Source organism: Dromaius novaehollandiae, chromosome 1 (genome assembly GCF_036370855.1).
Source record: "Dromaius novaehollandiae isolate bDroNov1 chromosome 1, bDroNov1.hap1, whole genome shotgun sequence".
Taxonomy (NCBI): domain Eukaryota; kingdom Metazoa; phylum Chordata; class Aves; order Casuariiformes; family Dromaiidae; genus Dromaius; species Dromaius novaehollandiae.
In genome coordinates, this window is record NC_088098.1 from 193,711,178 (window position 1) to 193,734,302 (window position 23,125).

General features: G+C 41.2%; 1 protein-coding gene across 1 annotated transcript in view; it reads left to right on the forward strand.

Annotated features, from left to right (window-relative positions):
* The first annotated feature begins 16,835 nt into the window (after positions 1 to 16,835).
* LOC112982149 (probable tRNA methyltransferase 9B) overlaps positions 16,836 to 23,125 on the forward strand; it is a 46,554-nt gene continuing 40,264 nt past the window's right edge. Inside the window, exon 1 of the mRNA XM_064504932.1 lies at positions 16,836 to 17,050. The gene's annotated coding sequence lies outside the window, so the exon portion shown is untranslated. The remainder of the gene's footprint in view (positions 17,051 to 23,125) is intronic.

The following is a 23,125-nucleotide window of genomic DNA, read 5'->3' on the forward strand; positions in this document are numbered from 1 at the left end:
TTGTTTACTGTCTCTGAATAGTTTTAGAACACTGATTCCATTAAAAGGGTTATTGTTTTCTAGGAATGATCAGATGAGTATACAGATATGACAGATTTAAAATTCACCATTTGCAAAATAACTGTTTCCTTTCCTTACTAATTCTCACATCCCTTTTCCCCACACAGCCTTGCTGAATCTACACAGCAGTGGTGTTTTAGATCAAAGGCAAGCCTTGACCCAGCAGCAACCATTACACACAGAAATAAGCCTTACTTGCCCAAGAAGTCCCACTGAAGATTTCCTTAAGTACTGCAAGTCAGATTCAGCATTTTCAGCAACTGCTTATTTGGGTATAAAGAAACCTGGGCAGCTTGTTCTTCAGCATCCAAAGCAACCTCTCCCCCTCCTTTCATCCAGCTTGCCTTGTTTTCCCCACTTGCCTACATTTCAGTGTGAACAAGTACAATCACCCCTTAGCGTTGTGCAGACGGAGGCAGACAGCCTGGCACAAGGACTGAACCGGACAAAGGTGGGAGCTGAATTTCCTGGTGTTGTCAGCCACAGAAAATTGCTGGGGAAGCAGGAGAGGGGAAAAAGGAATTGTAAATGCCCAGTAACTCCAAAGGCAGGCTCATCTGCTTGGTTTTACAATGAGCACATTTTTGCTCTGTAGAAGCTGCCAACAGTTGATAAAACATTGTTTCAAATTAATGAAAACTATCACAAATCCTCACTAATAGTTCATCAACACACACTGTATCAAAACTGTTTTGTGCAATGATTATCCTCTAGAGGAGAGGAAAAATATAGTCAAGTGCAGTTGTCATTTCATAATAATACCAAATATTATCCTTTGCTACTGAAAAAGTACCACAAAAGCATCATTTAGCAAGTGCTTGATGACAAAAATTTTGACATTAAAACTGCATTTTCTCTATAAATATTTATTATAAATGGACCAGAACAGATTAAGTACTATGCACAGCAATAAGTACTCTATACACTCTCTCAGTTCCCTGGCTATGCACTCATATGCAGTTTACTTCATTTATGTGACCCCAAGGAGGACACATACATTAAAGTGCAGGTCAATTTACTTAAAGCTGTATCTACTGTTTAAATGGTCAGCACTATCCTAAAGTAATGATAAATGAGGGAAGAATCATTCTGTCATTTAATAAGAAACAAGCTTTAATTTTCTCACTTCTCTTCACCTCTTCTCCCTTCCTGCCACAGGGGAGAAGCGCTTAAAAAAAATTAAAGCTAAAACTAGGGGGCAAATCCTCAGGTGCTGAAAATCAATATTGTTCCATCTAACTCTATTTATGCAAATTTTTATTAGCTGCAAAACTTGGCCCACTAGATTTTAACTTCACTTCAACATCTAATGTACCTTTTGAGAGCAAAAGCAGAGGGCAGTCCGTTCTAAGCAACCCTTTAATTTTCACTAGAGAAACAAGGTTTAGTGAAATATTTTTCAGCTAGAATTCCTCATTTCAACTCGTAAGTACCTACACTGTTTGGTAACTTATTTGATATGGGTACTTCATATCCATTTCCAGGCACTGGGATCAGTTATGAAATATTCAGTGAAATGAATGTATTAATAAAAAAAACCTTTATCAGAGGAGAAACATGTTCTTACGGTGAAATTATATGTGCTGGTATTCAGGAGTTTTGGACTGCATTGCTGCTTTGCCACAGACTTTCTGTGTGTTTTTGCACATGTCCCTTACGAAATGACTCATCCAGCCTGACCCAGGGCACTTAGTGAAAGTCCCAAATTGACAACTTCATAGCCCTAAACTCACTGAAGTCTATGCAATGACATCTGAGTTGCTCAGTTGAGATGTCTGCTTCTTGCCATGGAAGGCAGAGTTGGTCCTTAGCAACGATCATTCTAAAAAAATGCCACTTCAGTTAAGTACTTAAAGTTAGGTCTGGCTACCATGGCTCTGAATTTCAGACTACAGGTTCACAAACATTTTAAGTCAACACTGCCAATGAAAAAAGGAGCCCAACTCTTTCCCTGCCCTCTGTCACTAAGTGTCTGCTCCTCCCCTTATGTCCCAGCACAAGCAGATGGGCAACTGCATGTTGAATAGGACTGGTGGACAGATTTGGACTAAAACTGATGCAGCAAAAAAAAGATTCATACAAGCCCAGCTCTGCTGTCCATCCTAGTCACTGCATGGCTGTGTCCCCATCTGGCAATGTCTACACAGGCAAATAAAACAGGTCACGGACAGGACCCTGAGGGCAAAAGGCAAGGCAAGGTCTGCATGTATATGGACCCCATATGTTTATTTTCTTCCCCAAAACAGGGTGGCCACATCCATACTGCTTACTCGGATCAGTGCTGTCTCCCAAACTGTGCCTAGACATTAGTTGGTGCAGGCCCAAATCATGCTGGGGAGCCCAGTATGAGCTTGTTTAGTTTATTAGTGTAGACAGAGCCACATGAGAGGGAACAAAATACCTGTTAATGGTGCTTCAGTCCAGCATCTGTGATATGGAGACAGGAATACTGAATTTCTCTATTATTTTTAATAGAGATTATGCTGTTTAATAGGGATTATGCTGTCCTGTCTAGTTAGGTTTGTACAGCCTCTGACACCATTGGACAAAAGATAAAACTGTCAGCTGGTTGGTTTCTATCAGAATGACTTTCTTAAGGGAAAAAGTTTCCACAGAATTTTATACAAGGAAAATTGTCTCTACGACCTTTCTGATCCAAGATATTTTGTTTTAACTCAGTTCAATAGGAACCCGAATTCTATAATGCCATTGTATTGCATAATTGGGCTTGCAGTTTTAGCCTCCTTTATCTCCTGTGGCTAACTCCCTGATTAGACTATATCTACAAGGGCACAATACAATCACTCTTCTCACAGTCATCTCTATGGCTTTCATGTGGTGCTGGAGATGCAGCCCGAGCCAGCGGTCTTATCCAGAGAGGACAGAATGAGACAATAGGCAGTTCAAATTCCAAAATCCCATTAGGCAGTGCAGCACTGTACAAATATGCAGCTTTTGTGCTCAGCTGGGAAAAAGATGAAATGTTCAATTGTTTCTGAATCTCTGTTTTTCAGAACGTTCTGTTCCGCACTGCATGTTGATATTTTGACTGCTTGTCCCAAAGTGGATGGAAATTCCAACTTTTGTTCAGCCTGTGCTGCAGCTTCTAGCTACTTCTACAGTGAAAGTAAATCAATACAATGACTGAAAGAAAAACAACTATTAACAAACAGTTATACAGTTTCAGTGGTGCCATGTACAACAGTCACAATATTTTAAAATAAACTTTGTTCTTTATAGAATACAAAAGATTTCCAAAACTCCATTATAGAAAATGGCTAGTTCCTCTCTACTAGCTGTGTTACATTTTCTGTGCTATACATTTCCTCTTTGCTTGATTCATGACAGGACTTTCAATATGAAACATATAGTACATTCTGCTCTGAGTTACTCTGTGCAATCGCATTGATTTCAGTGTCTATGCTGAGGTTTGAATTCTGTTTCAGCAACTGCATGTTTGCACACTGTGCAGTCAAACATGCTCTCTGTTGCACTCCTTTGGGATACAATTTCAAGAATGAGTCAAGGTGCCTTAAAAGGGCAGTTGTGGTTGTTGTTCAATATGGTTTGCTCCTGACAATAGTTATCATCAATCAGGGCTTTTCACTCTCACTGACATTGTGGTTACTTCTGAGTTCTCCCTTTTGCAAGACAGAAAACTAGAGAAAGCAGAGATCATTTTTGAAAATAAATTCCAGGAAAGGTTATTATACTATGTTGTGTTATTGCTTGGAGTGCTTTAAAATTGGTAGCTAGCTTATGTCTTGGGATTGGATTGCTGTGCTGCTTACTCACAGAGGGGTAATGATTTTGCGATATAGCAAGCACTGCCTAAAGGATAATGAAGATAATGAATGAATGTGTTAACAGCAAAGCTGTCTTTCCCTTCACGTTGAATAAGGGAAGGTGCACCTTCTGAGAGGTCAGGCTGGCTACAGCTTTGTAATTTACAGAATTGTTCCACATATAAACATCTACCTATATGCTGCATCGTATCAGAAGGAGATATTTTTAAAAATTCAAGTTTGACTTTTTGTTGTTGTTGTTGACATATGAGTCAGTTAGCACACTGTCATACTAGACTATGACCCCTAAAATCAAACAGCAACTTTTCATTTTTATGCCTAGAACCTTGAGTATCTTCTACTCCAAGGCGGCTGTTTGAAAGTCAGTGGACTCATCACAGCGCAGGAGAAACAGTAAAGTAGTAACTGGACCACCTCTTTGTGTCTGAGGCTGACAGAATTTTTGGCACCACTATATCATCAACAACGAAAAGGAGAGAGAAATCTCTACTGAGGAAAATACTTTCCTGATATTGAAATCTTTTCCCTATCATTTTTGCAATGTATTATGAACTTTAAAGATCAGATCTGATTTGCATGTGCAATGCCTTTGCTTTTTCATTTCACAGTTGCTAGCCATCAATATTGAAGGCAAATTTCTGATGAATAGATGAGAGTTCTAGCAGTCTGAGTTCTTATGTGTTCAGCTTTCTGTCAGTGTTGTAAGTATTCTTTACCCATTTAACTGAGGAGTGGGAGAATGGCAATATGCTAAAAACCACCTCTGGTGTGAACAGGGATCTTTGTGTAGACAAATCATAAAGCAATCAAGGTGTGAAGACATTTCTGAGACTTTTTCCTACCATTTCTACAAGCTCAAGGCAGGGAAAGATTTACAGAACATATCAAAAGTTTCATCCACGCTGTGAGCATTCACATCCTGTGCAGATGAGCTCAGGCTCTGTCCTCAGTTGTCTATAGTACCTTGCTGTAGATAATCTGCACCTCAAATACCTATTTCTGCACTGATTCTCTGCGTATATATGCTTAGCACTAAGATTTGTGGGTGCATGAAGCACATTTCCCCCATTTCCCACAGTGGCTACGTATGATTCTTAAGAATTAACCTGTGGTGTTTTATGGGACAGCTTGCCTTTTCTTCACAACTTCAGCACAGAAGTGATTGCTGCTTGCTGTTACAAGTGGAAGTCCAAACTTTAGATGGAATGTCCTCTTTTCAAGATAAAGTTTAATTAGGGAACAGATATTCTGAAATACACCTGATGGGCTTGCTAAGCTTGGAGAACAAGTATGGCATATTCACAGCAGACAGCAAGAATAATTTTTAAATTTCTGTTATTCAAGAATAATGCAACAGCTGTGCAATTCCACTGCATCCACTGGCACATGATGGGCAGGAGAGAGAGGTCAGAGAACAGGATCATGTTATTTTGGGTAACAGCAGTGGAAGCAGAGCCCTCAGTTGAAGGATCAGACTTTCCTGAAACTGTTAGAGTAACCTTGTCCCAGTTCCAAATAAAGGTGACCACAGTAGTGCACAAGTAGATGGCTGCATATCTCCGGAAGCTGGATAAACCAGAATAGGTTTCTACAGGTCAATGCGTAACAAATTTGGTACTAGCCAGTCAACTGCTGCAAGTTTGCCATGAGGTCTTATCACGGTTTACATATAGCAAGTGGATGGCTGGATGGCATAAGGAAAATACCTTACAGTCAGTAAAGTCTTAAACTCTTCAGTTGTCATGGGTATGTCCAGGGTTTGTCCTGAGGAAGGAGGAACCAAAAGTGTCAGAAGGAAGAGATACTTTTTCTTGGATCTGCAAGGTGTGTGGTCTTAATAGCAGGTTCACTAACACCAGTATAGGAAGAAGAGGCAAGATGTATAACGCTGGGGTATAGAGGAAGCCTGGCATTTATAGGCTAGGACAAATAGGAACCCTTTTCCTTCTTAACCGTGTTGTTATCAATGAGGTTTTGGTGCCAAAAATTCTGGAGGACTGTCTTCATAGGACTTAGGAAAAGGATCTTATGTTAAATGCAAAGCAGTTTCAGTAATACATTGAAGTGTACATTTAGCAGTTTAAATGGAGTATGCACTCACATAGCAGGCACTACTAACTAAAAGACCATTTGGATATCACTACGGCAAATACTGTCCATGTTGCAGCATTCTGCACCACATCTGCAAGGGTAAATGTGAGCACTTCTAAAGAATTTAGGGCTACTCACATTTTTTGGACTGGTCCATACAACCAGAAGACTATAGCCCTCAATACTGAATGAGGTTCAGAGCTAGCAAGGGACAAAGGTGAGATCATATCTTCATCCAATATCTTGACAGCATGATAAGGGGGAGAACTGATCAGAAAGGCATGTGATATTTCTGCGATTAAATGGAATGGGAGTCCTAATACATTTTTTTTAAAAAAAAAAAGTTGTTCCATATGTTATTTTATATAATTGTATTGGGGGTTCTTTTGTAAACACCTTGTAAAGATATCTTCACTGTATGAATGCTAAGAATCCACAAGGAAAAAGGTATTATTATCTCAGGATGGGTAGGGAAGGCTGCTGTTAGTATTTGGGGATGAAAGTATGTTTTCCAAATTCCAAGTCTGTTGCATTTTATCTCGATTTTTAGATACAGAGTATAGGGGACTGTCACAATCAATCTCATTTAACGCCTGGGTCTGAGACCTGTATGAGGCATTCCATGAGCAGTCCAAATGATTTGTACGTTTTGCAACTTTGTAAAATACATTCTTATACTTTTCTTCACATTTTTTCACTTGATTGTTGTTTCAAAACCATTATTATGTAGAAAAACACATGTACTAAAGAATGGAGAAGGTGAAGAAATATAGAGACCTGAAATACATCCATATGCCAGTAATAGCCATTATGTTCTCCATCCTATTTGGTACTGCTTGTGAATAATTGTAATGTAGAAAGAAAATGACTTTTTGCTTTAAGATATTCAGATTCCACTACGTGAAGTTTGCACTACTGAGCACAACAGAGTGACTAGAGTTACTGATACATGCTAATATTTCAAGCATTACCCTCTGTGATTAGGAAAAAAGGAAATTGAGTCCTAAACTAACAAGGAGGTGATAGTGGCAGAATGTCCCTTCCACAGGCCACCCTTCTCTAGCATCGCCTGCTTTTCTGCCAGCACAGGTTTCCTCCAGAGGATGTGAAAGGACTGATGCCTCAGAGTTTTATCCCTCAGTTCTTCATTGTTCCCAGATTCTTTAAATCAGAGCATATTTAGGTTACTGAGTCCTGCTATCAGCTGGGCAAGAAATATCAGTCCTCTGGAACCCATCCCATAGAACAGCCAAAATGAGGAGGCCAGACTAAAGCTATGGCCTGAAGACTTTGGCACCCACTGCCTTTTTGCACATTATATTGACCAATATGCTCATAACTGGTTGGTGGTTTTCCAGCAAAGGCATACAAATTAGCAGCGACTGATGCAACCACTCATTGAAACCAGTTACATAAAACCCCTACTCAGGCTATGAAAATAATTCTATAATCATGGTAAAAATTGCAAAGGCATGCTTATCAAACAGGCAGGATTGTGTGTTTAATTTTTTTTCCTCTGCCTGCCTGCCACTGTGAAGATACAAGATCAGAGGGGATACAGCGGGAAGGAGGAGACAGAAAATGAATTACGAAAAGTCACTTCATATTTTCTGCTTTTAACTGAAACTGCACACACTCCAGAAATGAAATATTTCCCATATCAGTAAATGCATTGGCCAAAACCCAGGAATTTTCTCCCAAATATATTTATATTTTTACTAGATTTACTTAGAGGTAGTAATAAACAGGATGGATGGCCTTAATGGACTGTGGATGTATTTCAAGTCACTGCATTTCTCTGCCTAGGTCCTAGTGTTATTCCCAGGTCTGTCTCTACACGAGTCTTCCATTTTTTCAAAGTCATCTACTAGATCATCTTCCCTAGCAAGTCGTTTGAACTTCCTTGGTTGCAACTGTAGTCATGTTAACTGTAGTCATAACCTGGGATTCTTTCTTGAGATCATCTTCTGTATTAATCCACCTGTTTGAAAAGTGGAGTAGGGGGGAGAAAAAGGCTGTGTGCTCTGGACGCTGAGTAGGGCCTGTTTATATTGCCTGTTGCAAAAACACAAACTGGGAATCTTTGTAAGCTTAGGCCAGGGTATGTATATATAAAGTGCTTGATCTGCACATAGTGCTGAACTCGTAATTCCTGTGTACTCTTTCAGATAAATGCATTGCGTGCTGGTAAGTTATCTTTAACCTGCCATAGCAAGCATTAGCTATGTCTAGTTTGTTCAACTGATGAATACAGTTTTGTCAAGAGCCAGAAACCTTCCTGAAACCAGACAACTGGAAGAAGACAGTGGATAGAACATAGAAGGATCATAATATAAATTCAGGGAATTTCAGAAATAGTGGTGTTCTACTCAAGTCCAGGTATATGCTGAGCCCATGAAGAATAGCACCTTGCTTGTGATTCTTAGTGGCAATACCTGGCGAAGGTAGTTAACTGTGGCTGCATCTAGTTCCAATTATGTGAAGAAATAGGAAGGGGGGCATCTGTATGAACCAGAACATTTAGCTAGCGCACTGTGCTGTCATCCAAAAACACTCATCCAGAAACAATGTTCAATGATTATATAACACTGCTACTGATGAAACCAGTCTTGCTTGCAAAGATATCCTCTCCAGCTCCAATTCTGATTAAATCTGACCCACCGGACTGTCAGTGAACCTTTTTACGTCTTGCATTAAGCTAGTCAAAGAAAGTTTATGATCATCAAGATTATTTGCAATGCAAGAAAGGTATGAATATAGGGATTATCAGTTAAAAGGAGTAAAACTGGCATTATCAGACAAGAGCACTAAAATAGCAATTGATGTGGTTAGCTCTTGAAAGTTCCTATTTTGTTTAGCTACCAAATTCTTTGCAAAAAATAACAAAAGAACCTACAGGTAAAAGTTGAAACCTAAGAAGCTGAGAAATAAAGAAATGGATATTTCCCATCTTTGATAGCCATGGTAGCCAAGGACACAGACCTGTGTATGGGAAAGCTGATAGATGATAACTCAATATAATGGTTCTATGTAGCATGTTTGATAAACTGAGAAATGAAGAGAATCAAGGTGAAGCAGTAAGGTCAAAGATGATTTCCAAAGATGCATGAGAACTTGGGGCTTGTCTGAAACCCTCTCTCATTGTATTTCGATAAGACTCAACAGTGGATTATGATAGTTTTAGGAAGGAGGGAGGCTGAAAGAGACTAGAAAGTCTTGAGGAATTCAGAGTGCCATGAAGAAAGTACAGAGAATAGATTCAGTAAAACAGGCAAGGTTTTGACTTCTTAACCTCCAGCTCCAGAGAGTGGTAGTCCTATGATGAGACAGGGTTGTAATTTGATAATGTCACATTGGAGATCTGTGGGACTAAAACCTAGATCTCTTAATGCTAAGATAATGTCTTAACCACAAAACCATTTATCTTCTGCTGATGTTCCACAGTTTCATCACCACAAACTACCATGAATAATTCAGGAAGCACTTTGACACTGGCCTCATTAATAGGACATAAAATCAAGGAGATGTTTAAATGATGATGTAAAAAGGCAGAAGAACTCAATAAATATCTAATTTCATAAGAAGGCAAAGAAGTACTTGCCAGTCGATCTGTAGTAAAGAAGTTAAGCTGAATGCCTGTTAGGTGTGGGCATTAGAGAACAAATGAGTTAGGTTAATTTTTAATAAAGCTCGGATTACTAAGGAAATTCAAGAAGACAAAAACAGTGCTAATGTTACGTCAGTGTTCAAAAAGGGTTAGTGGAATGGCTGATAGGTCTTTCAGCATGGGGTCAGCCTGGACCCAATAACAGAAAAACTGGTAAAAGACTGAATCTATAACAAAGGATGGAAATAGAATTTAAAGATGTAAAATCAATCTGGTCAAACCAGTCTTTTTTTTCATATTGAAAATTTATTTGATAAGGGATGTGTGGCAGAGGTTTGTAAGCTATTTGCCTTAGCATCACCAGACATTCTGATTAAATAAGAAGTTCCGTGAGCTAACAAAGCCTGGCTTTCTAGGGAATTGTGTCTCTCTTGGTTAATTGACTGTTCAACAGTATCACACTTAGATTTCTGTTTACTCTGCATATATCAACACAGAGCTATAATTTCCTGCCACAGAGTATTTTCAAAATGACAAACAGGCTGCCATCTTTAACTGTAGAAACTACCCAATGGAATCAGAAATTATCGAGAATGATATTTGACCTTTAGTATTTTTCCTACAACTAGCTTCTTCTACGAAATTTATTTATCCTTAGAATATTTACCTTTCTGCAAATGTGCTTGAAAATCATAAACAGGCTAAAAATATACTGGGGCAATGAGGGCAAACACAGTCACCTGGCCTCCACAGGAATACATAGTACCACAAGCGCTGTAAAATCTTAGCAAAGCAGAGTTCTTACATAGATTGGAAACTCTCTACCTGACAGATCTCAGAAAATAGTGATCAGTAAGAAATCATAATCAACTAGAGTGTTTCTAAAGTGATCTCTCGGGATAGTATTGGAAAATATTAGGAGATTATTAATATAATGTATTATATCATATATAGTATTATATATATATATATATATAATGAGTATAGGGCAGCCATGGGAGTCATTTATAAGGCAGGCCCTAAAAAACTATGTTTTAAGAAAATCAAGTTCAAGATCCAACAACTAGGAACAGGGGAAGCAGGCTGTACCTCAGAACTGAGTGATATACCCGGGAAAAAATTAATTTCAAAAGGGTATATTTAGAGATCACACTGAAGAATTGACTCAGCATGAGGTTGCTTTGTGATGGTGTGGTGAAGGGGGCCTATTCCACCAGGATGTGTTACCAGAAGTAAGAGAAGTATATTACATCTGCACAAGTCAAGAAGAACCAACAGGCTCTCAAGCCAGGCACGACTAGGGGGCTACAGTACATGGCCACGGGTAGGTATGCTTATATTGGGCTATCTAAGTGCCTGTTTTTGGAAAGAAGAAATTTGGAAGCCAGGAAAGGCCTCTGAAATCCAAGACTTTGAAATTAGTTTGTTCTTAGGAAGTAAGAAACCTTCACTCAAAATCTGTACTGAACAACTGCACAGTGCCAGTACCTGTTCTCTGACCAGGAGATTGGTATGCTGTAGCCATGCCCACACTATCAGGCTCTTTCAGCCTCCATGACAGGATGGCCGGGTCCAAACCACCTGTCAGGAATGGTCTCTGATGCACGAGTTAGCTAACTCCTGAATCACACTTAGGAATTGCTAGCTGGCTCAGGCCAAAATAGCACCAGGAACCGTTTAATGGAGGAGATACTGATTTGGGGCCATATCTTGGCATTATTTGATTTGCAAGTGTAGACTCAGTAACTCAGAAGTGATCACAGGGTAGTACAGAGAGCAGTAATTTACCCTGTTCAAGATGCTGCACCTACACTTTTACAGAGTTTCTTCCTTGAAAACTCAACCCAGCCATGGTGGAGCAGGTTTCTCCTACACAATAAACCCATTGATGGTGCGTTTTCCAGTGCAGCACCCTGTAGTCCCTGGCTCCCTGGGTGACTACATCAAGGAAAAACTGGAGCACGCGCACCATCCCCACCACTCCCAGCTTTCTCCTTGCTGGTGCTGGTGGCTTTCCTTAACTGGAGGCCAGAGCAGGGGTGAGCCCCTGCATCTCAAACCCTTGGACAATGACAGAGCAGGTAGAAAGTTCAAGCCCCAGAGGCAACATTCATCTCACCACATCCTAATTTCTGAGTGTTTTATTGTGAAACATTTGTGGGTCTTTTTCCACTTCTGCTCTCTATGAATTCTAAAAAGTCAGAAAAAATATTTTGTGTTACTATTTGATAGCCCGTCACAAAACACTTAATGCAACACACCACACTCTATATATTCCTCACCATAGCAGAAATATTTGCTTCATTCTGTATGTACATTCCTATTTTCTGCAAGAAGAAGAAGAATTTTCTGGAACCCAGACTTCATTTACACCCCCTTTCACAGATCTTATTTGCAGTCCTCAAATAAGTATTAAATTCTATCCACCTTTTTGTGCTTGCATGTTCATATCTAATGGAATCCTGTGACATTATCTAATCAATATTCACTTATTTAATATATTCACAGAAGTATAGTGCCATAAAAAATGGAAGATTTTTGCTTTTATCCATTTAGTATAATTTACTATCCATGTATAAAGTGTGTTATTAAAGTACTATAATCTTAAATCTGATTTTTCAGCAGACCAATGAAAGGCATATGTACATTCCAGGACTATGTCTCTGACAATTTTCAATTTTTCAGCAGTTTTCATTACCATGTGAGAGCTGTTCAGATGAAGATTGAATAAAAAGAGCTTTCCCACCTTCTCACATACTTATTTCAATCTTGAAAATAATTGAACAAGTTCTTCCTTAAAAATACTATCTCTGATCTGAGAATATCAGATTTCAGATTAAAAAGTAACACTTTGAAAAACATATTCATAAATAACTGAACCTCATCCTTTATGTGGCTAAATTCATAATTTTAAAATAAATGTTAGCATATGTGTCAACTTCAATTTATCCTATTGACATTACACTAGTTACAATATCAGCTAATTTCATCACGGACCACTAAAATTTTCGCATATGCTTTAATGGTTGCATCAGTTATTGGGCACCTAATAATATGAATTGATTTCTGGAAATAACAGGCCAGATATCTGTATTATTTTATTAGAATCAACACTAACGTATAGAATTTTCTGCCTTTCTGAAGTGGTGCAATTTCTTTGAAATCAAAGAGATAAAATCTGTTATGTCACTTCAGGATCCCAAATTTGTTATTAGGATGTTTGTTTACTGTGTTTGGTGCAGTCATTGAGACCTTCTAAAACTCTGAGAATCACTAAAATATTCTGTATGAAAGTGGCTCATAGAAAACAAAATTTATTTTTTATATATCAAACATCAAATTTTCTCTTGTGATCCAAAATATGACATGAGAAAGTCTTCCTATCTTATTTGCTTGATCTACAAAACTAGGTTTTCTTACCAGTTTTCTCTTGTTGAAACACTGAGTATATTTAGGATTCTTAGGTGTCTGCTAGCCATTTCCTTCACTAACAACATAATCACCTCCTGTATTAAGAGAGGTTGGAAAATTCACTAGTAACCTTGGTTTCTTTGCTCACTACAAAGGCTTTTGGATAACACTTAACACAAATACATTAACTGAAACACAATGGCACATCACCTGGTTAAATTATTAAATCATTTAAATGCTACAATACTAAAATAACATGATAAATCCATGCATACTCCCAGTTTGTAACATATGTCAAGATATGTTGTATGAGACATTTGATGCCAAAGCTCAGACTGTCCTGTTAATTTACTGATTGCTTTTAGCTTCTCACATGAAAGGTGGTAGGAAATAAGCTCTAATGTATTACTGCTTACACTTTGTACTGGAATTGGCTACAGCAGAACCTGCACATGCTAAACATCTCTCAGGATACAGAAGAGACGATATTTACACATTGTAGTAATGTTTTATACAATGTAAAAATATATTTTTATGTTCTGAACATCAATTCAGAAGTTAGTGGGAGCTCCCTGATTGACTGGAATGGGCTTTGAGTTCAGTTCTGAACCATTAAGAAAATTCTTGCAACCACCCTTCAAAAATTCCTAATGTCTTTCCTCTCTTTCTCCAATGAAAAGAATTCCCAGATTAGAGAAAATTACATCAGGAAAATATATTCTACTCCCTGATAATTCTACTCCCTGATAATTTTCTCAGTCACTGCAGTAAGATCTAAATATACTGCTGAAAAGTTTTTCCAGCCATGCAAGTTACATATTTGATCTGTTTTTTAATTGTATCTCAGACTACAAACATATTAATAATTTCATTTCTCACTATCCAATTTATGGTAAATTGGGTGCTTTGTGGAGTAAGGGCAGAAGTGCATAGCCAGAGGAAGCAAAGGGCCAACATGAATGCTGGCTAGACAGTGTTTATACTGAAAGATGAAAGACGATATGTTAGTGGAGAAATGGCAGGATCCTTTGCTTAATTTCATATTCTAATACTGTAGGATTTTCCTCTCCCAAAATATTTAAGTCAAATAATTTATATTTAAGGGTATGTGGAATGTGAGAGCAAGCTGCTCCATAAGGTTATCTGATCAAGGACCTTTTCAGTGCAGAAGGGATAACAAGTAAAGGCAGGAGCCATAAATAAAACACACAGAGACGCAAACCTGACAGACAAGGGATAACAGAGAGGATGACAAGACCAAAAGTCTCCAGTCACTAATTGACGGGCCATTAAGAAACTGCAGAAATGGCCAACCTGGACTTTGTAAAGAAGGAGGAAACAAGAACATGAGGATTTTTAGATAAGAGGGGGACCTGAAGGACTATGCAAAACTTTCTAAGGAAGAAAGAGGAGAATAGACAGGAGGGAGTATAAAAGGCGCTCGTTGCGTGTAAGCAGTTGCTGGTCAGTACACTTGCCTAACCGAGTCCTGCACCTCATCACCACAGGGGCCAGAGTATTTGTATTTTCCCCTAGCCTGGTGTGTATGTGTCTGCATGTGTGAAATGCATTAGCAAACTTCAAGCTAGACTTTCCACTGAGTAGGAGGCCTGTACAGTGGGGTAAGGGAGCTCAGGATCTGGGCAGGGATATCAGAGAGATAGAGGGGGCGTGCTGGTATTTGAGAAGGCTGCTAGTGTGTGTGTCCTTGTCAACTAGCGAGTGAGGGTGTGTGTGCTTTCACTAGCGAAATTCTGTCTTTACTAGATGGAAAGGGGAAAGGGGACTTGGCTATCTATAATTATGTTTTGTGTGAGTTCTGATAAGCCTGTTCCTTTCAGACAAGCAACCTTTCTCTGTCTATGTAAAGAACACTACTGCCAGGAGTAAATACTGGTGGCTCTTCAAAGAGCAGAAATCGAAGTAAAACGTGAAGAAAGTGGAAGAAAGAAAAAAGGGCAGAAACAACAAACAGAATGAGTGAAAAGAATGAAAGAAAAACAGAAAAAGACAAAGCAAGAAAGTAGAGAAAGAAAGAAAAAATGAAAATGTAGACAGAAACCCTCCCAGATCAGTGAGGACTACTCATCTAAGCAAGGATTTGCAGAATCAGCCAGATCAGGAACTCAGTTTTATCACTAAATTCCTCAAACTCAGGCGGATCGTCTGAACTTGTTAAATCAGAAATCCCTCACATATATGTAGTTGTAGTACTGGGGTCTTATTTGGCTATGTCTTGCTTTTTTGCCCTGCTGTCATATAGTTAACTGAAAAATGCTACAATTAAAACATCATCCATTTTTAGTATAATTGTTTAGTTTTGTAAGGAAGATTGGGGTTTGTACATCTCATACAGACAGTATATTTTGGGGGACAGTTTATTTTTGTTCCTTCAGATGCTATGTTCACTCTGCTTTTTCTTTCACTTATTTTATAGAGTTTTGATGCAAATAGGTTGCCTTAGGAGACAGGCTTCCTGAATATTTCTTTACTGCTATTTATAAAAAATATTTTTCCTTATACATTCATGTCTCTGTATAATTAACTCTATGTACTTCTGTTGGCCTGCAAGTCCTAGTGAAAAACAAGGACCTATATTGCACCAGGTGCTGTACAAATATAAAACAAAATGACTGACCTTGCCTCACAGATTTTACAGTCTAAGTAACAAGAAAACTCATAAATATCAGTTTTCTGCCATGGAAACTGCAGCACCTCACAGGAAGGTAAAACGTGTTATCCCTATTTTGAAGGGAATGAAACACAACTAGAAATGCAATGATTCAGAGCAATTCCGTACAGCAAGTCAGCGGTAAAACTGTGACAAGAACCCAGCTAGCAGGAGCTATATGCAGTTCCCAATTCCTTTTGAGCTCATAAATGTGTCAGGTCTGAGGGTTACTTTTTGTTTCATGGTGCTATTCCCCACTTCCTCAGATTCTTTTCTTTTATACCCACAGTCAATGGCCTGCACCCTTCCTTTTCCTTGGAAAATCTTGAAGAAATGTACTGATTTTTCTTCTTTGGAAACAGTCTATCAGAATTATAGAAACTCTTTGCATTGTATATTAAACCGGAGAAAATGTCCACTTCATATTCATAAGCATTCCCAAAGGCTGAGGAGCACTGGCACAGACTAGAAGGATCTGGCACCTCTAGTCAAGGCCGCAGGTGGGCTTTCCATATCAGGGTGGTGTTGCACTGTGCGCTTACACCCTAACCTCCAGACTAGGTCAGTCTGGAGGGCAGAAATCAGGTGCAGGTTGGGATGAGGGATATAGTGATACTGTCCTGACTTTTTTTCCCCTCCCTTTCAAAGAGATATGAAAAGGGATGGGGAGGGGTTTTTGCAGGGTTTTGTTCTCAGAGTTCAGTTTCAGAGCGGGAAGGTGGAGAACAGCTGGAGGAAGACCATCTCCCCGGCAGTTCAGGCAGAAGGTGTAGGTAGCCATGGGGCTTCTTGGGCATCCTCAGCACTCGGATCTGTGCCAGGGCAGGAGCCAGGCCAGCATTTACACCCAGAGGAGCAGCCTGTGGCCCTTCCTCCTTCAGGTCCTTGGAGCACGGTGCCGCCGGGACTGAGCAAAGGTTTTTTGGCATGAGGGACACCGGTGAGGGTGGCCACCTAGACCCTCACGGGGGCCATTTCAAGGCTCCACCAGGCAGTCTAACGCAGATTTCTGTGTCAATCAGCAGATTCATCGGCTGCTTTCTGTGAGCACCTTCCCCAGTGGTGGTGAGGGCCGCCAGTGCCCCAGGCGGCTGCGAGGATGCGGGCGGCCGCGGGGCCGTCCTTGGCCGGGCAGGAGGCCGCCCAGGCCTGGGCAGGGGGCCGGTCCCGGCCCCGCCGCCCAGGCCCGGCGAGCCTCGCCCGGCTCCCCAGGGGCACCCGCGCGACGCCGCCGCCGCGGAGCGGGGCCGCGCTGGGCCGGGGCGGGCGGGAGGGAGCGCGGGCGCCGCCCGGCCGGTGCGACGTGGGTGGCGGCTGCCGGCGCGGCCGGGGCGGGAGCTGCTGCGGGCCGGGCAATGGCGCGGCGCGGCGGCCCCGCTGCCGCCGGACGAAGGACGCGCAGCGGCAAGTGCTCGAGGGCCGCGCCGGGAGGGGGGCGCAGGGCGACGGGGCGGCGCCGGCTCCGTATCGGCCGCTGAGCGAGCGGGGCCGGGGCGGCGGGCCTGGCCCGAGGCGGCGGGCGGGGGAGGGAGGCGCCAGGCCGCGCTGGGGGGCGCGGGGTCCCGGCGGGCGCCGCGGGGCCGGGAGCCCCCCGTGCGGCTGGGCGGGCGCCCGGTGGCCTCGGGAGGCGGCTTGCGGTGCGCCGCGGCCGCCTTCACGTCTCTGCGGCCGGCGGGTTGGTTCAGCCCGGCCCTGCCGCAGCTTGTGCTCCACTTCCTCAAGGGCGAGTCACGTTTTTACGCCGGTGCTGCGCCGCGCTGCGCTCTCCGCGCGGGTGGCGACACCGCGGCGCGGAGGGCACCTGTGCAGGCGTGAGGATCAGCCTTCCCCGTACTTTGCTTATAGAAATAAAGTATCTTCCTGGCATATCGTTTCCATCTGGTGAAGCCGCTTACTGCTCCGCTGTGATGGATGCTGCACCGTGTGAGAGGAGGAGCAAATCCCCGACCTCGCCAAGGGCAAAGCCCTGACCTCCAGCATGATAAATGAGGCCTGGATCGGAGAGGTCTGCGAGGGCCGTGTATCTGCCCTGCTGAGTGCCTTTACGGTCGCCTCCTCCCGCCTTTGAGAGGAGTTCGGCCGGGCAGGCTGCGCACTTGCCGATCCATTGGCACACACTGCTCGCAAGCTCGCTCCCCTCCTTTCCCCAAGTCTCCAAGCCCTGTGTGTGTGATTCGGGGAAACAGGCCTTCTCTGCCATGTACTGCAACATGGTCAGGAGCCTCTGTAGCATGATGGACACTAGGGGAGGTTTATAGTTGCCCTTGCATTTTTTTTTTCATTTAAACAACCTCATTTCATTATCTTGCATACCTTTGTTTTCCCCACTAATTATTCTTCCAGAAGGAAATCTGTTCAGAATGTGAGCTGTCAGATGTCATTACGTATTGGAAACTGTATTGCTATATTGTAAGAAAATGTGTGATTCAGGACACACTGATCCATAATGTTTGCATATTTCCGTACGTATTTGCATTTATGAATCTCCATTCCATTTGGAGCATTGCCAGTTGTGCAACTGCCTGGCTGAGGAGAGAGAAAGTAGGTTACAGGCAGGAAGGAGAATTCAGTGCCTGATCACCTGTCCCATTCAATACAATAAAACTCACTTCTAGCTAGTGTTTCTAAAATTGACTGTGATGTTTAGGTGACAAGACCAGAGCTGATCTTCCATTGTCTTTAAAGTAGTTTGTGTTCTCTATTAAGTGGTGTTTAGTTGAACTTAATAGCAAAATGATAGTCCTAGACACCATGCCTTGATGCAATGATATTAAGTTATCACCTATTGATCTTGGTAAACCAAAGTTGTTTAAATTTCATTTTTTAAAAGGGCATGTCAAAACACATCTAGAAGTCAACAATATAAAATATGGAACAGTTCTTTATTGTTAATCCAAGGTGTACAGACCAGTTAACAAACTTGCTACTGGCAATCAAGTCCAACTATGTATGATGCTGCATGACACTTTTTTGTGCTCATTCTGCTTGTCAATTTTCTCTATTGCTCCTGTAATTTACTAGAGCTTATAAAAACAGCATTGTTATTCTTTAAATAATTTTTATAGTTGTGTTCTATATTTTTACACATATCTTTATGAAACATAGGTTATATGTATGTAAGTGTGCACACACATACACAAAAGATGTATATATAAGGAAAGGTAACCTTGTGATTAAGGTACAGGGCTTCAGAGGCAGAGTATCTCTCCTTATATTCTGCTTTATGTATTTTCTCTTTGACCATAGGGATATAGGTTAATGTGGTTCAGTTTCTTTCCTGATCAGTAAAACAGTGATCTAAATATATGCCTGTCTTATTGTTTACTGTAAGTCATTTTCTCTGGCAGTAACCTGAAGAGGCACATACTGATTGATAGTTATTCTGTGTATTATCCCTTGGCGAAAACTATCAATATGAAATCTAGCCCGCAGAGAGTATTCTTTCACAATAGGCAGTAGCTGACGTGCATCTGCACCATGTGTGATGCCATTGAAAGGGGTAATTTCACTCCTGCGCAAGGGCTTACGTGGTTGGTCGCATGAGCAGTCAGATCTGGAAACAGATCTGACTGAAAGCTAACCTGGCAAAACACAAGAACAATAACGTTTTTGGCTAGATGAGCTCCTCAGTCTAGCTTTAATGCTGGCAGAAGGGAGTGGGCAGGAACATACAGCTTGGGGCAGGAGGGAAAAGCAGTAACAGTCATTTTTGCAGTAGTATGTGATTTTAGGTTGTCTTAAGCTGGCCATGAAGCTTCACTTTAAGGCAAGTATGTGATGGTAGTTTATGTACAGCAAAGTATAGTTTATGTACAGCAAAGTATTTGTGGGGACTCCCTGATCACTTTTCATGGGCTTACAATTACATTGCTTGTTTTGTATTGTTTCTTTGCACTCTCTCTGGTGCTAGGTGAAAGACTCATGCAGACAGTACTGGTGCAAATGAGTGCACGAAAGAAGGGATGTTACAGCAGTCATTTTTGAGTGGGCTATCTGCACCACAGTCAGTTGCACTCTGAAGTGTAAAATGCGTATCGCATTTCAGGTTGGCTGTGACAGAATGTCACAAAAAAAAGTACTATTTTGCATTTTGTGTCAACTTTACATGTAACTGTGACAAATTAAATATAACATTAAACCATGATTTGCATCTGGATTAAGAAAACCTATGTTTGATTTCATAAGAAATAAGATGTCTGACATGTAACAGTCATGTTTATTTAGTATTTGCATTGTGGTCTTGCAGAGAGGCTTTGCTGGTTGGGGCTCCATTCTGCCAGGCCCTGTGGGATATATACTAAATATTCCCATAGAGTTTACAGGCTAAAAGAGAAGGTAGCAAAACAAACAGGCAGTCCAAGGCTGGGGGACATGCATGCAAGATAACAAAGGTAGCACACAATTCTCCTCCAGTCAGGAGAAGTAAGAATGCGCATGCACACATACAGTGCTTTCTTTTCAAATGAATTGTAGTGAATTGTAGTGACTTTGGTCACATCTGGAGAACTTCACAGGACATATGAACACCAGGTGGCCAGTGATGGAGGTTTTGATGGAGTTTAATGTGGCATCATGCCCAGGAGCACTGTCAATGGGCTAAGACAGACAGCCTCAATTTATACAAATCCCCCCTATGCTGTGAAATCTCTCCTAAGGTGTAGGTGGGAGAGAGTGGAAAGCTTCCAACATCTGTGTGTTCTGTTTTTTTTTTTCAATTAAGATCTTGAGGAATATACATTTCATGCCTGATTTATTTAAACATTATGTAACACTGCAATAAGAATATGCAGTAAGTCTCAACCGGGCACTGTGCTTTGCATCCCATAATCCATAATTCTGGCTTGAAATATTGTCACAGAGCCCTGGAAGTTACTGTACCCAGGACCAGGTCAAAACTAAGGTGGAAATCTGGTGCCCTCGTGATTCCTAGCCCAGGCTCTGGGAGGCTTCTTGTGCCGGTCTTTGTAATGTTGCTGTTTTCAAAGGCTGAATCCCAAAAATTTCCACAAACTGTTCCACTCCTGCGGAGTGGGTTGCTATGGAAATTAACAGGACTACCATCACTGAGAAGCCTACTAAAGAGCATTATACAAGGGGATGGGGTGGAATTTAAGAAGTACAGCATGTTGGGGGTTAAGATCTTTCTTTAGAATCACGTGCACAGCTCCTCCGGGCTTCAGAGTTTGGCCCGCTGAATAGAGATTGGGGGGGGGGTCAGTCCATTCTACAGAAATTTGATGCAAATTGAAATGAAGCAAGATGCAAGTAAATGATTTCAAAATTGGTCTCTGGGAGTAAGGTTGTATAGACGTACACATCTGTATTGGATTAATTTTTGTTAATAATGTCTAGCAGAAGGATGTGATTATAATGGAACTGAAGAGGTTATTGAAGCATAACGCTTTACATGTTTTTTTGGGATGGTTACAGTTTGCCCAAAACCTGAAGCAACTGTAGTGTTCAGAACATTTGGATGGAAAAATATTGCCATGGCAACAAATTACTTTTATATTCACATAAAGCAAAAATAGATCTCTCTCTCCCTTTGTGGGAAGCACATATTTTAAAGTGCATGAAAGATTAAAGGTGATAGGCAGAAACAGCTGCATGAATATATTTTCATTTTTTTTCATTTGGTTTATACATACTTCTGTATAAATCTGAAATGCAGGAATAATTTACAGCTAGAAGCATTTTCAGCTAGAATGTAGAAACGGCTTAGGAAAGGGGAAAGAGTATAATATAGTCAGAACTTCTTATTCTGATTGTACTGTGGCAACATCAGACTTTAACTGATTAAAACAAAATATTCCCAGTGTCATTCAAAAAGGAGGAAGGAAATCCTCCCTCTGTGTATCCAACAAGACTAAAATCATTTCATGTCCATAATGTAGGCAATATTTTTGAAGAGACAATATATTTTATCTTAGCTCAGTCAGGTACGTTGTCAAACCCAAGCAACGGACATAGTGGCAAGATTTATTGATTGCCTCATTTTAGCTGTGTATATTTTTATTTAAAAGGCGTGTGGCTTTTACTTTGGTGAGGGTGAACAGCTCCTGGTCCATCTATATGCCTCAGTCTGTGCCATCTGCAAAGGAAGTTTAATATGTCTACATTGATATGTAAGGTCTATCCTGAGATCCCCCTCAATTATTCTGAACCACGTGAGCTGTCTTACACCATCTGTATCTCTCTTCATAACACACAGCAAAGCAGCCCACGTTTCGTGCTTCTTATCTGCAAAATAGAGGCTTTCTTGGAACTGGTGGGTGGATGTCTTGGCTCCTTTTCCAGCTGGTCTCTTCATATGGACAGCAGAGACAGTCACTAGAGAAACTGTCCCTGGGTATCTTGGAGAGACCTAGGTGGAGTAGCCCAAAACAGGCAACACGTGCTCTAGCAGTTAAGCAGTGTGGGCGATCAGAGGTCCAGTCCTTTAGCATGGTCCCTGGCTTACTTTAGCACTGTGCTGGCATGATGTCACCGTGCTTGTGCTCATCAACAGACCTTGGACATGGCTGAGAGAAGGCAATGGCCCGGGGCTCTCTCAGTCGGCAGTACGGATGCAGCCGTCCTGTGCTGAGGGGTAACAGGTTTCTGTGTGGCTGTTCTGTCTCAGTTGGCTGTTGTGTCCCAGTTGGCCCCAGTGCCAGCGCAGTCCCAAACGTTTGATTTGCTGCTGTTGGCTGCAATACTAAAACCACTGGGCATGGTTTCAGAGCGCTCTGATTAGAATAACCCACATAAAGAGTTACATCTTTTTTTAAATATCTGTGGCTAGCTTACCCTGAGTTTGGCAAGAAAATGCAGTTCAATGGAGTCTACGCAGTGACCCAGTCTGGACAAAATTCCGGTAGTTTACATTTTCTGGCAAAATTACCAGAAGATGTGTGTTGGACTCCATTCACGGCTACAGTACTTTCAGTACATAAACTAGCTATTTTAAAATTTGGGTATAGCCACACAGTCCACAATTATGCCTTTAAATGCTGTGTTGACATACCCTCAATTACTCTGATGCAAACTTATTTGCATCAAAACAACAGAAACAGGTTAGAGATATTTTTATACAGGCAACCCAGAAAGGGACGGGAAGGAGCTACCATGTGACCCATCCTTAATGCAGTCCTCAGAACTGTAGGACTGTTGGCTTCTGTATCTTCCTCCCTTTTTTCTTTGTATTAAGCTGGATCTTTGCCCTCTGTGTCCTCAATTTGTTTGTGCTCATAGATCTCAAGTGCAAATTTAGGCATGTCACCAGAAAAGAATGAATGGTAAAGGTCTTATATACCCCTCTATCTCCTATGACCTTTCTCTGAGAAAGAGGGGGGTAGCATACATTTCCTTTCATTTTTTTGTGTCTGTCTTCTTTCCAAGAAGAAAGAAGATTGAGGAAAGCCTGCAACGTGACGCAGTGTGTGCACAGATGATTAAAACGTGTCTAGAGTAATTCACCCCACTTTCAAAGAGAAGTGG